The following is an 11,235-nucleotide window of genomic DNA, read 5'->3' as shown; positions in this document are numbered from 1 at the left end:
ATAAATGTTCAATACGCACAAAAAGCTTATTTCTCTCAAATATTGTGCACAAATTTGTTTACATCCCTGTTAGTGAACATTTCTCCTTTGCCAAGATAATCCATCCACCTGAAAGGTGTAGCATATAAAGAAGCTGAATAAACACCATGATCATTACATAAGTGCACCTTGTGCTGGGGACAATAAAAGGCCACTCTAAAATGTGAAGTTTTGTCACACAACACAATGCCCCACGTCTCAAGTTTTGAGGGAGTGTGCAATTGGCATGCTGACTGCAGGAATGTCCACCAGAGCTGTTGCCAGAGAATTGAATGTTAATTTCGTTTTAGAGAATTTGGCAGTACGTCCAACCGGCCTCACAACCGCAGACCACGTGTAACCACGCCAGCCCAGGACCTCCACATCCAGCTTCTTCACCTGCGGAATCGTCTGAGACCAGCCACCCGGACAGCTGATGAAACACCATCACCTCATGGTTCAGCATGATAATGCACGGCCCCATGTCGCGAGGATCTGTACACAATTCCTGGAAGCTGAAAATGTCCCAGTTCTTCCATGGCCTGCATACTCACCAGACATGTCACCTATTGAGCATGTTTGGGATTCTCTGGATCGACGTGTACGACAGCATGTTCCAGTTCCCGCCAATATCCAGCTACTTCGCACAGCCATTGAAGAGGAGTGAGACAACATTCCACAGGGCACAATCAACAGCCTGATCAACTCTACACAAAGGAGATGTGTCGCGCTGCATGAGGCAAATGGTGGTCACACCAGACACTGACTGGATTTCTGATCCACGCCCCTACCTTTTTTTAAAGGTATCTGTGACCAACAGATGCATATCTGTATTCCCAGTCATGTAAAATCCATAGATTAGGGCCTAATGAATTTATTTCAATTGACTGATTTCCTTATATGAACTGTAACTCAGTAAAATCTTTGAAAATGTTGCATGATGCATTTATATTTTTGTTCAGTGTAAATAGCTAGAATACAAAAATTGCATAAAAAACGAACATATGTTTACAGTGACTGCATTTGAAAGGATTAGTAATCAATTGCATTTTCTGATCACGTGAGTCCATTCCACAGCAACAGAATTGAAGTCGTGGCTGAAACTGAATTGAAGAGTTGAAGATCAATTGAGCTAATCAGCTGGTAGAGTCCATGATGAAGGTCTGGGTTCAGGTCAGTCACCAGGGCGTCCACAAAGTCCTCAATGGTGGGCTGTGTCTGCAGCATCCCTGTGTCACACAGACATACAGACAGGGATTGAGCAGATTGCCCTCTAAAAAAAGGTTTATATGCTGTCACTGTGAAATAAAACTCTTCCAATGAATTGAAGTGGAACACCCGAGTTAGAATACAAAAGCAGAACTTTCAGTTAAATAAGATATAGCCTATGGCCTCTAGTGGATGTCAGCTAACACGGAGCCAATTCCGTAAAATGCAAGAGTACATAGAGAATTGTATTAATGTACCTTTAAAGTTGTCCTCAAGAGTAAACACTCCTAAGCTCTCATTTGTTGTTTCACCACTGCAACAGTACAAACTTCAAAAGGTGTGATATTTTGAGTGGGTAGAGTGTCTCTATACACACATATAATCTCCTAGCTGGCCTACTGTAGGGCTGATATAGCTCCAGTATGTTTCTAACAGGCCATTCTGAGCAGCTCTGGGAATATCTCTCTGTTATGAGAGTCTGTCTGGTAGCTCATGCATGGAGCGCACACTCTCTTCACAATTCCGTTGCACTCTCGCTTTGAAGTCAGTTCAGTTCCCCCTTGTGTTGCTGCCAATGTAAATAGGTGCTCCCCCCTCCCCCTCCTTCCTGCATGGGTCACCTCCAACACACACACACACACGCAATAGACAGGCACTAAAAAGAAAATGTAGACACTATTTTTATCAAAATACAGGAACAAACACTTGCATTTACAACCACATGCAAAGGGCTCCAATAATACACACACACACCCCCATACACACAGAGACTCATATTCATGCATGCATTCCCACTCGCACACATACACAGCAGGGAGTCCACTCTGAGAAGTTTGCTTCCTAAAACTGGCTGAGCAGGTGGAAACTGAGCCCTGAGTCGGCCCTGGCTTGCAGTAAACTGTCTGCCTCCCACACTGGAGCCTTGCATGAGAAACAGACCAGGGTTCATCTTCCCCTTTACCCAGCAGTCAGAGGCACCACCACCACCCAGCCCCTGGGCTATTGGGGGATAGGCTTCACCCTGGCCCTCCCTCCCTCCCTCCCTCCCTCCCTCCCTCACAACAGATAGATAGATAGGGGTCCCAACCACAGCACAGCCACAAGGCCTCTGAACCAAGGTAATTCTAAACCCACATGAAGGAGGTGGTTTTCAGGCACTCGTACGATAGGGGTTTAATAAAAACTAGATCATGCTTGATATTCTGCTTGTGAGCATTGTGGTTGGCTGATGGTGGCATTGGATAACCTGCTCTCTGGTGGAAAAACATCCACTGAATCCCCTAGAGGATGATACTGCAGTAGTACAATATTTGGCTAAACCTGCTATTTTGCACTGCATAAATAATCTATGGACTATTCATAGCTACATGTTTTTCTTACCTCACAAAACTATGACATTATAGGGCAGTAATATAATATTGCATATTTGAACCTTAGTGGGCGAACCGCTTACAAGCTATGTGTGCACGGTTAAACTCAAATGGATTTTCACAAAAACATGACATCATTGAGCCGGGAATGGTGAGCTCATCTAAGTATCTCACCACAGATCTCACTCTGCAGTCACTGACCTGGATCCACAAGGCTGTCTGCGGCATCACTAGCACTTTCTCTAATGACAGCAATTTCCAGACTCATCTCCACAAGGGATTTGCAGTGGGCTGGCCGGGAGTCTGCAGCCTGCCGTGCTGCAGGTTAGTGTGTTATATAAGCATGAAGACTAATCTGCATGACCAGAGTCACGATGAGACGAAGGAGCCGCCAGCAGGTAAATGCCAATGATGTATATAAACACTTGCAGATGCTATGTATTGGCCAATGAGAGGCTTTGAAACCACCGGTTGGCCAAATTGGTCCTCCTCAGAAGGAGCAGTCCTCCCTGAATTTCTACAGTATTTTAATTAAATGTTTCAAAGACAAAATTACATGAACTTAAATATTATACACTGCTCAAAAAAATAAAGGGAACACTTAAACAACACAATGTAACTCCAAGTCAATCACACTTCTATGAAATCAAACTGTCCACTTAGGAAGCAACACTGATTGACAATAAATGTCACATGCTGTTGTGCAAATGGAATAGACAGGTGGAAATTATAGGCAATTAGCAAGACACCCCCAATAAAGGACTGGTTTTGCAGGTGGTGACCACAGACCATTTCTCAGTTCCTATGCTTCTTGGCTGATGTTTTGGTCACTTTTGAATGCTGGCGGTGCTTTCACTCTAGTGGTAGCATGAGATGGAGTCTACAACCCACACAAGTGGCTCAGGTAGTGCAGCTCATCCAGGATGGCACATCAATGCGAGCTGTGGCAAGAAGGTTTGCTGTGTCTGTCAGCGTAGTGTCCAGAGCATGGAGGCGCTACCAGGAGACAGGCCAGTACATCAGGAGACGTGAAGGAGGCCGTAGGAGGGCAACAACCCAGCAGCAGGACTGCTACCTCCGCCTTTGTGCAAGGAGGAGCAGGAGCACTGCCAGAGGCCTGCAAAATGACCTCCAGCAGGCCACAAATGTGCATGTGTCTGCTCAAACGGTCAGAAACAGATTCCATGAGGGTGGTATGAGGGCCCGACGTCCACAGGTGGGGGTTGTGCTTACAGCCCAACACCGTGCAGGACGTTTGGCATTTGCCAGAGAACAAAAAGATTGGCAAATTCGCCACTGGCGCCCTGTGCTCTTCACAGATTAAAGCAGGTTCACACTGAGCACATGTGACAGACGTGACAGAGTCTGGAGACGCCGTGGAGAACGTTCTGCTGCCTGCAACATCCTCCAGCATGACCGGTTTGGCGGTGGGTCAGTCATGGTGTGGGGTGGCATTTATTTGGGGGGCCGCACAGCCCTCCATGTGCTCGCCAGAGGTAGCCTGACTGCCATTAGGTACCGAGATGAGATCCTCAGACCCCTTGTGAGACCATATGCTGGTGCGGTTGGTTCCTCCTAATGCAAGACAATGCTAGACCTCATGTGGCTGGAGTGTGTCAGCAGTTCCTGCAAGAGGAAGGCATTGATGCTATGGACTGGCCTGGGACATCATGTCTCGCTCCATCCACCAACGCCACGTTGCACCACAGACTGTCCAGGAGTTGGCGGATGCTTTAGTCCAGGTCTGGGAGGAGATCCCTCAGGAGACCATCTGCCACCTCATCAGGAGCATGCCCAGGCGTTGTAGGGAGGTCATACAGGCATGTGGAGGCCACACACACTACTGAGCCTCATTTTGACTTGTTTTAAGGACATTACATCAAAGTTGGATCAGCCTGTAGTGTGGTTTTCCACTTTAATTTGACTCCAAATCCAGACCACCATGGGTTGATAAATTTGATTTCCATTGATAATTTTTGTGTGATTTTGTTGTCAGCACATTCAACTATGTTAAGAAAAAAGTATTTAATAAGATTATTTCATTCATTCAGATCTACGATGTGTTATTTTAGTGTTCCCTTTATTTTTTTGAGCAGTGTATATTTTTTGTGTGGGGACAGTAGCATTAGAACTCTCCAAAAATTATACTTTAAGGAAAACGTTTATATATATACAGTTGAAGTCGGAAGTTTACATACACTTAGGTTGGAGTCATTAAAACTCATTTTTCAACCACTCCACAACTTTCTTGTTAACAAACTATAGTTTTGGCAAGTCGGTTAGGACATCTACTATGTGCATGACACAAGTAATTTTTCCAACAGTTGTTTACAGACAGATTATTTCATTTATAATTCACTGTATCACAATTTCAGTGGGTCAGAAGTTTACATACAGTGGGGAAAAAAAGTATTTAGTCAGCCACCAATTGTGCAAGTTCTCCCACTTAAAAAGATGAGAGAGGCCTGTAATTTTCATCATAGGTACACGTCAACTATGACAGACAAAATGAGAAAAGAAATTCCAGAAAATCACATTGTAGGATTTTTAATGCATTTATTTGCAAATTATGGTGGAAAATAAATATTTGGTCAATAACAAAAGTTTCTCAATACTTTGTTATATACCCTTTGTTGGCAATGACACAGGTCAAACGTTTTCTGTAAGTCTTCACAAGGTTTTCACACACTGTTGCTGCTATTTTGGCCCATTCCTCCATGCAGATCTCCTCTAGAGCAGTGATGTTTTGGGGCTGTCGCTGGGCAACACGGACTTTCAACTCCCTCCAAAGATTTTCTATGGGGTTGAGATCTGGAGACTGACTAGGCCACTCCAGGACCTTGAAATGCTTCTTACAAAGCCACTCCTTCGTATTCCGGGCGGTGTGTTTGGGATCATTGTCATGCTGAAAGACCCAGCCACGTTTCATCTTCAATGCCATTGCTGATGGAAGGAGGTTTTCACTCAAAATCTCACGATACATGGCCCCATTCATTCTTTCCTTTACACGGATCAGTCGTCCTGGTCCCTTTGCAGAAAAACAGCCCCAAAGCATGATGTTTCCACCCCCATGCTTCACAGTAGGTATGGTGTTCTTTGGATGCAACTTTGTCCTCCAAACACGACAAGTTGAGTTTTTACCAAAAAGTTCTATTTTGGTTTCATCTGACCATATGACATTCTCCCAATCCTCTTCTGGATCATCCAAATGCACTCTAGCAAACTTCAGACGGGCCTGGACATGTACTGGCTTAAGCAGGGGGACACGTCTCCCACTGCAGGATCTGAGTCCCTGGCGGCGTAGTGTGTTACTGATGGTAGGCTTTGTTACTTTGGTCCCAGCTCTCTGCAGGTCATTCACTAGGTCCCCCCGTGTGGTTCTGGGATTTTTGCTCACCGTTCTTGTGATCATTTTGACCCCACGGGGTGAGATCTTGCGTGGAGCCCCAGATCGAGGGAGATTATCAGTGGTCTTGTATGTCTTCCATTTCCTAATAATTGCTCCCACAGTTGATTTCTTCAAACCAAGCTGCTTACCTATTGCAGATTCAGTCTTCCCAGCCTGGTGCAGGTCTACAATTTTGTTTCTGGTGTCCTTTGACAGCTCTTTGGTCTTGGCCATAGTGGAGTTTGGAGTGTGACTGTTTGAGGTTGTGGACAGGTGTCTTTTATACTGATAACAAGTTCAAACAGGTGCCATTAATACAGGTAATGAGTGGAGGACAGAGGAGCCTCTTAAAGAAGAAGTTACAGGTCTGTGAGAGACAGAAATCTTGCTTGTTTGTAGGTGACCAAATACTTATTTTCCACCATAATTTGCAAATAAATTCATTAAAAATCCTACAATGTGATTTTCTGGATTTTTCTTTTCTCAATTTGTCTGTCATAGTTGACGTGTACCTATGATGAAAATTACAGGCCTCTCTCATCTTTTTAAGTGGGAGAACTTGCACAGTTGGTGGCTGACTAAATACTTTTTTTCCCCACTGTACGCTAAGTTGAATGTGCCTTTAAACAGCTTGGAAAATTCCAGAAAATGATGTCATGGCTTTAGAAGCCTCTGAAAGGCTAATTAACATCATTTGAGTCAATTGGAGGTGTACCTGTGGATGTATTTCAAGGCCTACCTTCTAACTCAGTGCCTCTTTGCTTGACATCATGGGAAAATCTAAAGAAATCAGCCAAGACCTCAGAAAAAGAATTGTAGACCTCCACAAGTCTGGTTCATCCTTGGGAGCAATTTCCAAATGCCTGAAGGTACCACGTTCATCTGTACAAACAATAGTATGCAAGTATAAACACCATGGGACCGCGCAGCCGTCATACCGCTCAGGAAGGAGAAGCGTTCTGTCTCCTAGAGATGAACGTACTTTGGTGCGAAATCAATCCCAGAACAACAGCAAAGGACCTTGTGAAGATACTGGAGGAAACAGGTACAAAAGTATCTATATCCACAGTAAAATGAGTCATATTTCGACATAACCTGAAAGGCCGCTCAGCAAGGAAGAAGCCACTGCTCCAAAACCGCCATACAAAAGCCAGACTACGGTTTGCAACTGCACATGGGGACAAAGATCATACTTTTTGGAGAAATGTCCTCTGGTCTGATGAAACAAAAATAGAACTGTTTGGCCATAATGACCATCGTTATGTTTGGAGGAAAAAGGGGAAGGCTTGCAAGCCGAAGAACACCATCCCAACCGTGAAGCACGGGGTGGCAGCATCATGCTGTGGGGGTGCTTTGCTGCAGGAGGGACTGGTGCACTTCACAAAATAGATGGCATCATGAGGAAGGAAAATTATGTGGATATATTGAAGCAAAATCTCAAGACATCAGTCAGGAAGTTAAAGCTTGGTCGCAAATGGATCTTACAAATGGACAATGACCCCAAGCATACTTACAAAGTTGTGGCAAAATGGCTTAAGGACAACAAAGTCAAGGTATTGGAGTGGCCATCACAAAGCCATGACCTCAATCCTATAGAACATTTGTGGGCAGAACTGAAAAAGCATGTGCGAGCAAGGAGGCCAACAAACCTGACTCAGTTACACCATCTCTGTCAGGAGGAATGGGCCAAAATTCACCCAACTTATTGTGGGAAGCTTGTGGAAGGCTACCCGAAACGTTTGACCCAAGTTAAACAATTTAAAGTCAATGCTACCAAATACTAATTGAGTGTATGTGAACTTCTGACCCACTGAGAATGTGATGAAATAAATAAAAGCTGAAATAAATAATTCTCTCTACTATTATTCTGACATTTCACATTCTTAAAATAAAGTGGTGATCCTAACTGACCAAAGACAGGGCATTTTTACTAGGATTAAATGTCAGAAATTGTGAAAAACTGAGTTTAAATGTATTTGGCTAAGGTGTATGTAAACTTCAGACTTCAATTGTATATATATATTTATGTTTAGCTCACATAATATAATTTAAACGTATGCATTAAGGTGTCTGTAATTGGATAACCGTTGCAAAACAGCGCCCCCTGTCAGTCAGTGTGTGCGTATATAATAATAATAAAAATAATATGTCATTTAGCAGACGCTTTTATCCAAAGCGACTTACAGTCATGCGTGCGTACATTTATTAATTTTTTTGTGTATGGGTGGTCCCGGGGATCGAACCCACTACCTTGGCGTTACAAGCGCCGTGCTCTACCAGCTGAGCTACAGAGGATATATATACAGAACAAAAATAGAAAACATGAGGAAATCAGTCAATTGATATCATTAGGCCCTAATCTATGGATTTCACATGACTGGGAATACAGATATGCATCTGTTGGTCACAGATACTTTATGGAAAAAAAAGGGCCTCACAATGGACCTCAGGATCTCGGCATGGTATTTCTGTGCATTCAAATTGCCATTGATAAAATGCAATTGTGTTCGTTGTCCGTATCTTATGCCTGCCCATACCATAACCCCACCGCCACCAAGGGGCACTCTGTTCACAACGTTGACGTCAGCAAACTGCTCGCCCACATGACGCCATATATACGTGGTCTGCGGTTGTGAGGCGGGTTGGACGTACTGCCAAATTCTCTAAAACAAAGTTGGAGGCGGCTTATGGTAGAGAAAATAATATTAAATTATCTGGAAACAGCTCTGGTGGACATTCCTGCAGTCAGCATGCTAATTGCACGCTCCCTCAAAACTTGATGGATGGATTATCTTGGCAAAGGAGAAAAGCTCACTAACAGGGATGTAAACAAATGTGTGCACTAAAATATGAGAGAAATAAGCTTTTTGTACATATGGAACATTTCTGGGATCTTTAATTTCAGCTCATGAAACATGGGACCAACACTTTACATGTTGCGTTTATATTTTTGTTCAGTGTATGTATGTATATATAGTGGCTTGCGAAAGTATTCACCCCCCTTGGCATTTTTCCTATTTTGTTGCCTTACAACCTGGAATTAAAATGGATTTTTGGGGGATTTGTATCATTTGATTTACACAACATGCCTACCACTTTGAAGATGCAAAATATTTTTTCTTGTGAAACAAACAAGAAATAAGACAAAAAACAGAAAACTTGAGTGTGCATAACTATTCACCCCCACAAAGTCAATACTTTGTAGAGCCACCTTTTGCAGCAATTACAGCTGCACGTCTCTTAGGGTATGTCTCTATCTAGCTACTGGGATTTTTGCCCATTCTTCAAGGCAAAACTGCTCCAGCTCCTTCAAGTTGGATGGGTTCCGCTGGTGTACAGCAATCTTTAAGTCATACCACAGATTCTCAATTGGATTGAGGTCTGGGCTTTGACTAGGCCATTCCAATACATTTAAATGTTTCCCCTTAAACCACTTGAGTGTTGCTTTAGCAGTATGCTTAGGGTCATTGTCCTGCTGGAAGATGAACCTCCGTCCCAGTCTCAAATCTCTGGAAGACAAACAGGTTTCCCTCAAGAATTTCCCTGTATTTAGCGCCATCCATCATTCCTTCAATTCTGACCAGTTTCCCAGTCCCTGCCGATGAAAAACATCCCCACAGCATGATGCTGCCACCACCATGCTTCACTGTGGGGATGGTGTTCTCGGGGTGATGAGAGGTGTTGGGTTTGCGCCAGACATAGCGTTTTCCTTGATGGCCAAAAAGCTCAATTTTAGTCTCATCTGACCAGAGTACCTTCTTACATATGTTTGGGGAGTCTCCCACATGGCTTTTGGCGAACACCAAACGTGTTTGCTTATTTCTTACTTTAAGCAATGGCTTTTTCTGGCCACTCTTCCATAAAGCCCAGCTCTGTGGAGTGTACAGCTTAAAGTGGTCCTATGGACAGATAATCCAATCTCCGCTGTGGAGCTTTGCAGCTTCTTCAGAGTTATCTTTGGTCTCTTTGTTGCCTCTCTGATTAATGCCCTCCTTGCCTGGTCCGTGAGTTTTGGTGGGCGCCCCTCTCTTGGCAGGTTTGTTGTGGTGCCATATTCTTTCCACTTTTTAATAATGGATTTAATGGTGCTCCGTGGGATGTTCAAAGTTTCGGATATTTTTTTATAACTCAATCCTGATCTGTACTTCTCCACAACTTTGTCCCTGACCTGTTTGGAGAGCTCCTTGGTCTTCATGGTGCTGCTTGCTTGGTGGTGCCCCTTGCTTAGTGGTGTTGCAGACTCTGGGGCCTTTCAGAACAGGTGTATATATACTGAGATCATGTGGCACTTAGATTGCACACAGGTGGATTTTATTTAACTAATTATGTGACTTCTGAAGGTAATTGGGTGCACCAGATATTATTTAGGGGCTTCATAGCAAAGGGGGTGAATACATATGCACGCACCACTTTTCCGTTATTTATTTGTTTGAAGTTTTTGAAACAAGTACTTTTTTTTATTTCACTTCACCAATTTGGACTATTTTGTGTATGTCCATTACATGAAATCTAAATCCAAATCCATTTAAATTACAGGTTGTACTGCAACAAAATAGGAAAAATGCCAAGGAGGATGAATACTTTTGCAAGGCACTGTATACAGTACCAGTCAAAAGTTTGGACACACCTAATCATTCCATGTTTTTTTTTTTTTTTTACTAGTTTCTACATTCTACTAATGAACGTATTCTCTGCAGCAGAGGTAACTCTGGGTCTTCCATTCCTGTGGCAGTCCTCATGAAAGCCAGTTTCATCATAGCGCTTGATGGTTTTTGCGACTGCACCTGAAGAAACTTGACTGACCTTCATGTCTTAAAGTAATGATGGACTGTCATTTCTCTACGCTTATTTGAGCTGTTCTTGCCATAATATGGACTTGGTCTTTTACCAAATAGGGATATCTTCTGTATACACCCCTACCTTGTCACAACACAACTGATTGGCTCAAACGCATTAAGAAGGAAAGAAATTACACAAATTAACTTTTAACAAGGCACACCTGTTAATTGAAATGCATTCCAGGTGAGATATACATGGCGGAGGCTCAATCAAGCTAGTCGTCTTGACTACTTTCCTATGTCATTCTCGCTGGCACCAAAAGTAATAAAAGTGTTGATGGGGACAGAATGTGGTCGGACCATCAAATAATTGGCATATACATTACTCTTACAGAATTTCCACGTGGGCAAGGATATTGGAAATGTAATCAAAGCCTATTGGATGACAACTTATTTTTAACCAGGACAGAAG

General features: G+C 43.2%; 1 pseudogene across 1 annotated transcript in view; it reads right to left on the bottom strand.

Moving 5' to 3' along the window:
* Positions 1–1,154: 1,154 nt before the first annotated feature.
* LOC311106185 (mitochondrial intermediate peptidase-like) overlaps positions 1,155–11,235 on the bottom strand; it is a 57,866-nt pseudogene continuing 47,785 nt past the window's right edge. Inside the window, exon 12 of the transcript in view lies at positions 1,155–1,247. The product of the transcript in view is annotated as a mitochondrial intermediate peptidase-like (transcript). The remainder of the gene's footprint in view (positions 1,248–11,235) is intronic.

This window comes from Coregonus lavaretus (genome assembly GCF_964263955.1).
Source record: "Coregonus lavaretus genome assembly, chromosome: 30".
In the NCBI taxonomy this organism is placed as follows: domain Eukaryota; kingdom Metazoa; phylum Chordata; class Actinopteri; order Salmoniformes; family Salmonidae; genus Coregonus; species Coregonus lavaretus.
Note: the sequence above shows the minus strand (reverse complement) of the source record. Positions and strands in the feature narration are given on the sequence as shown.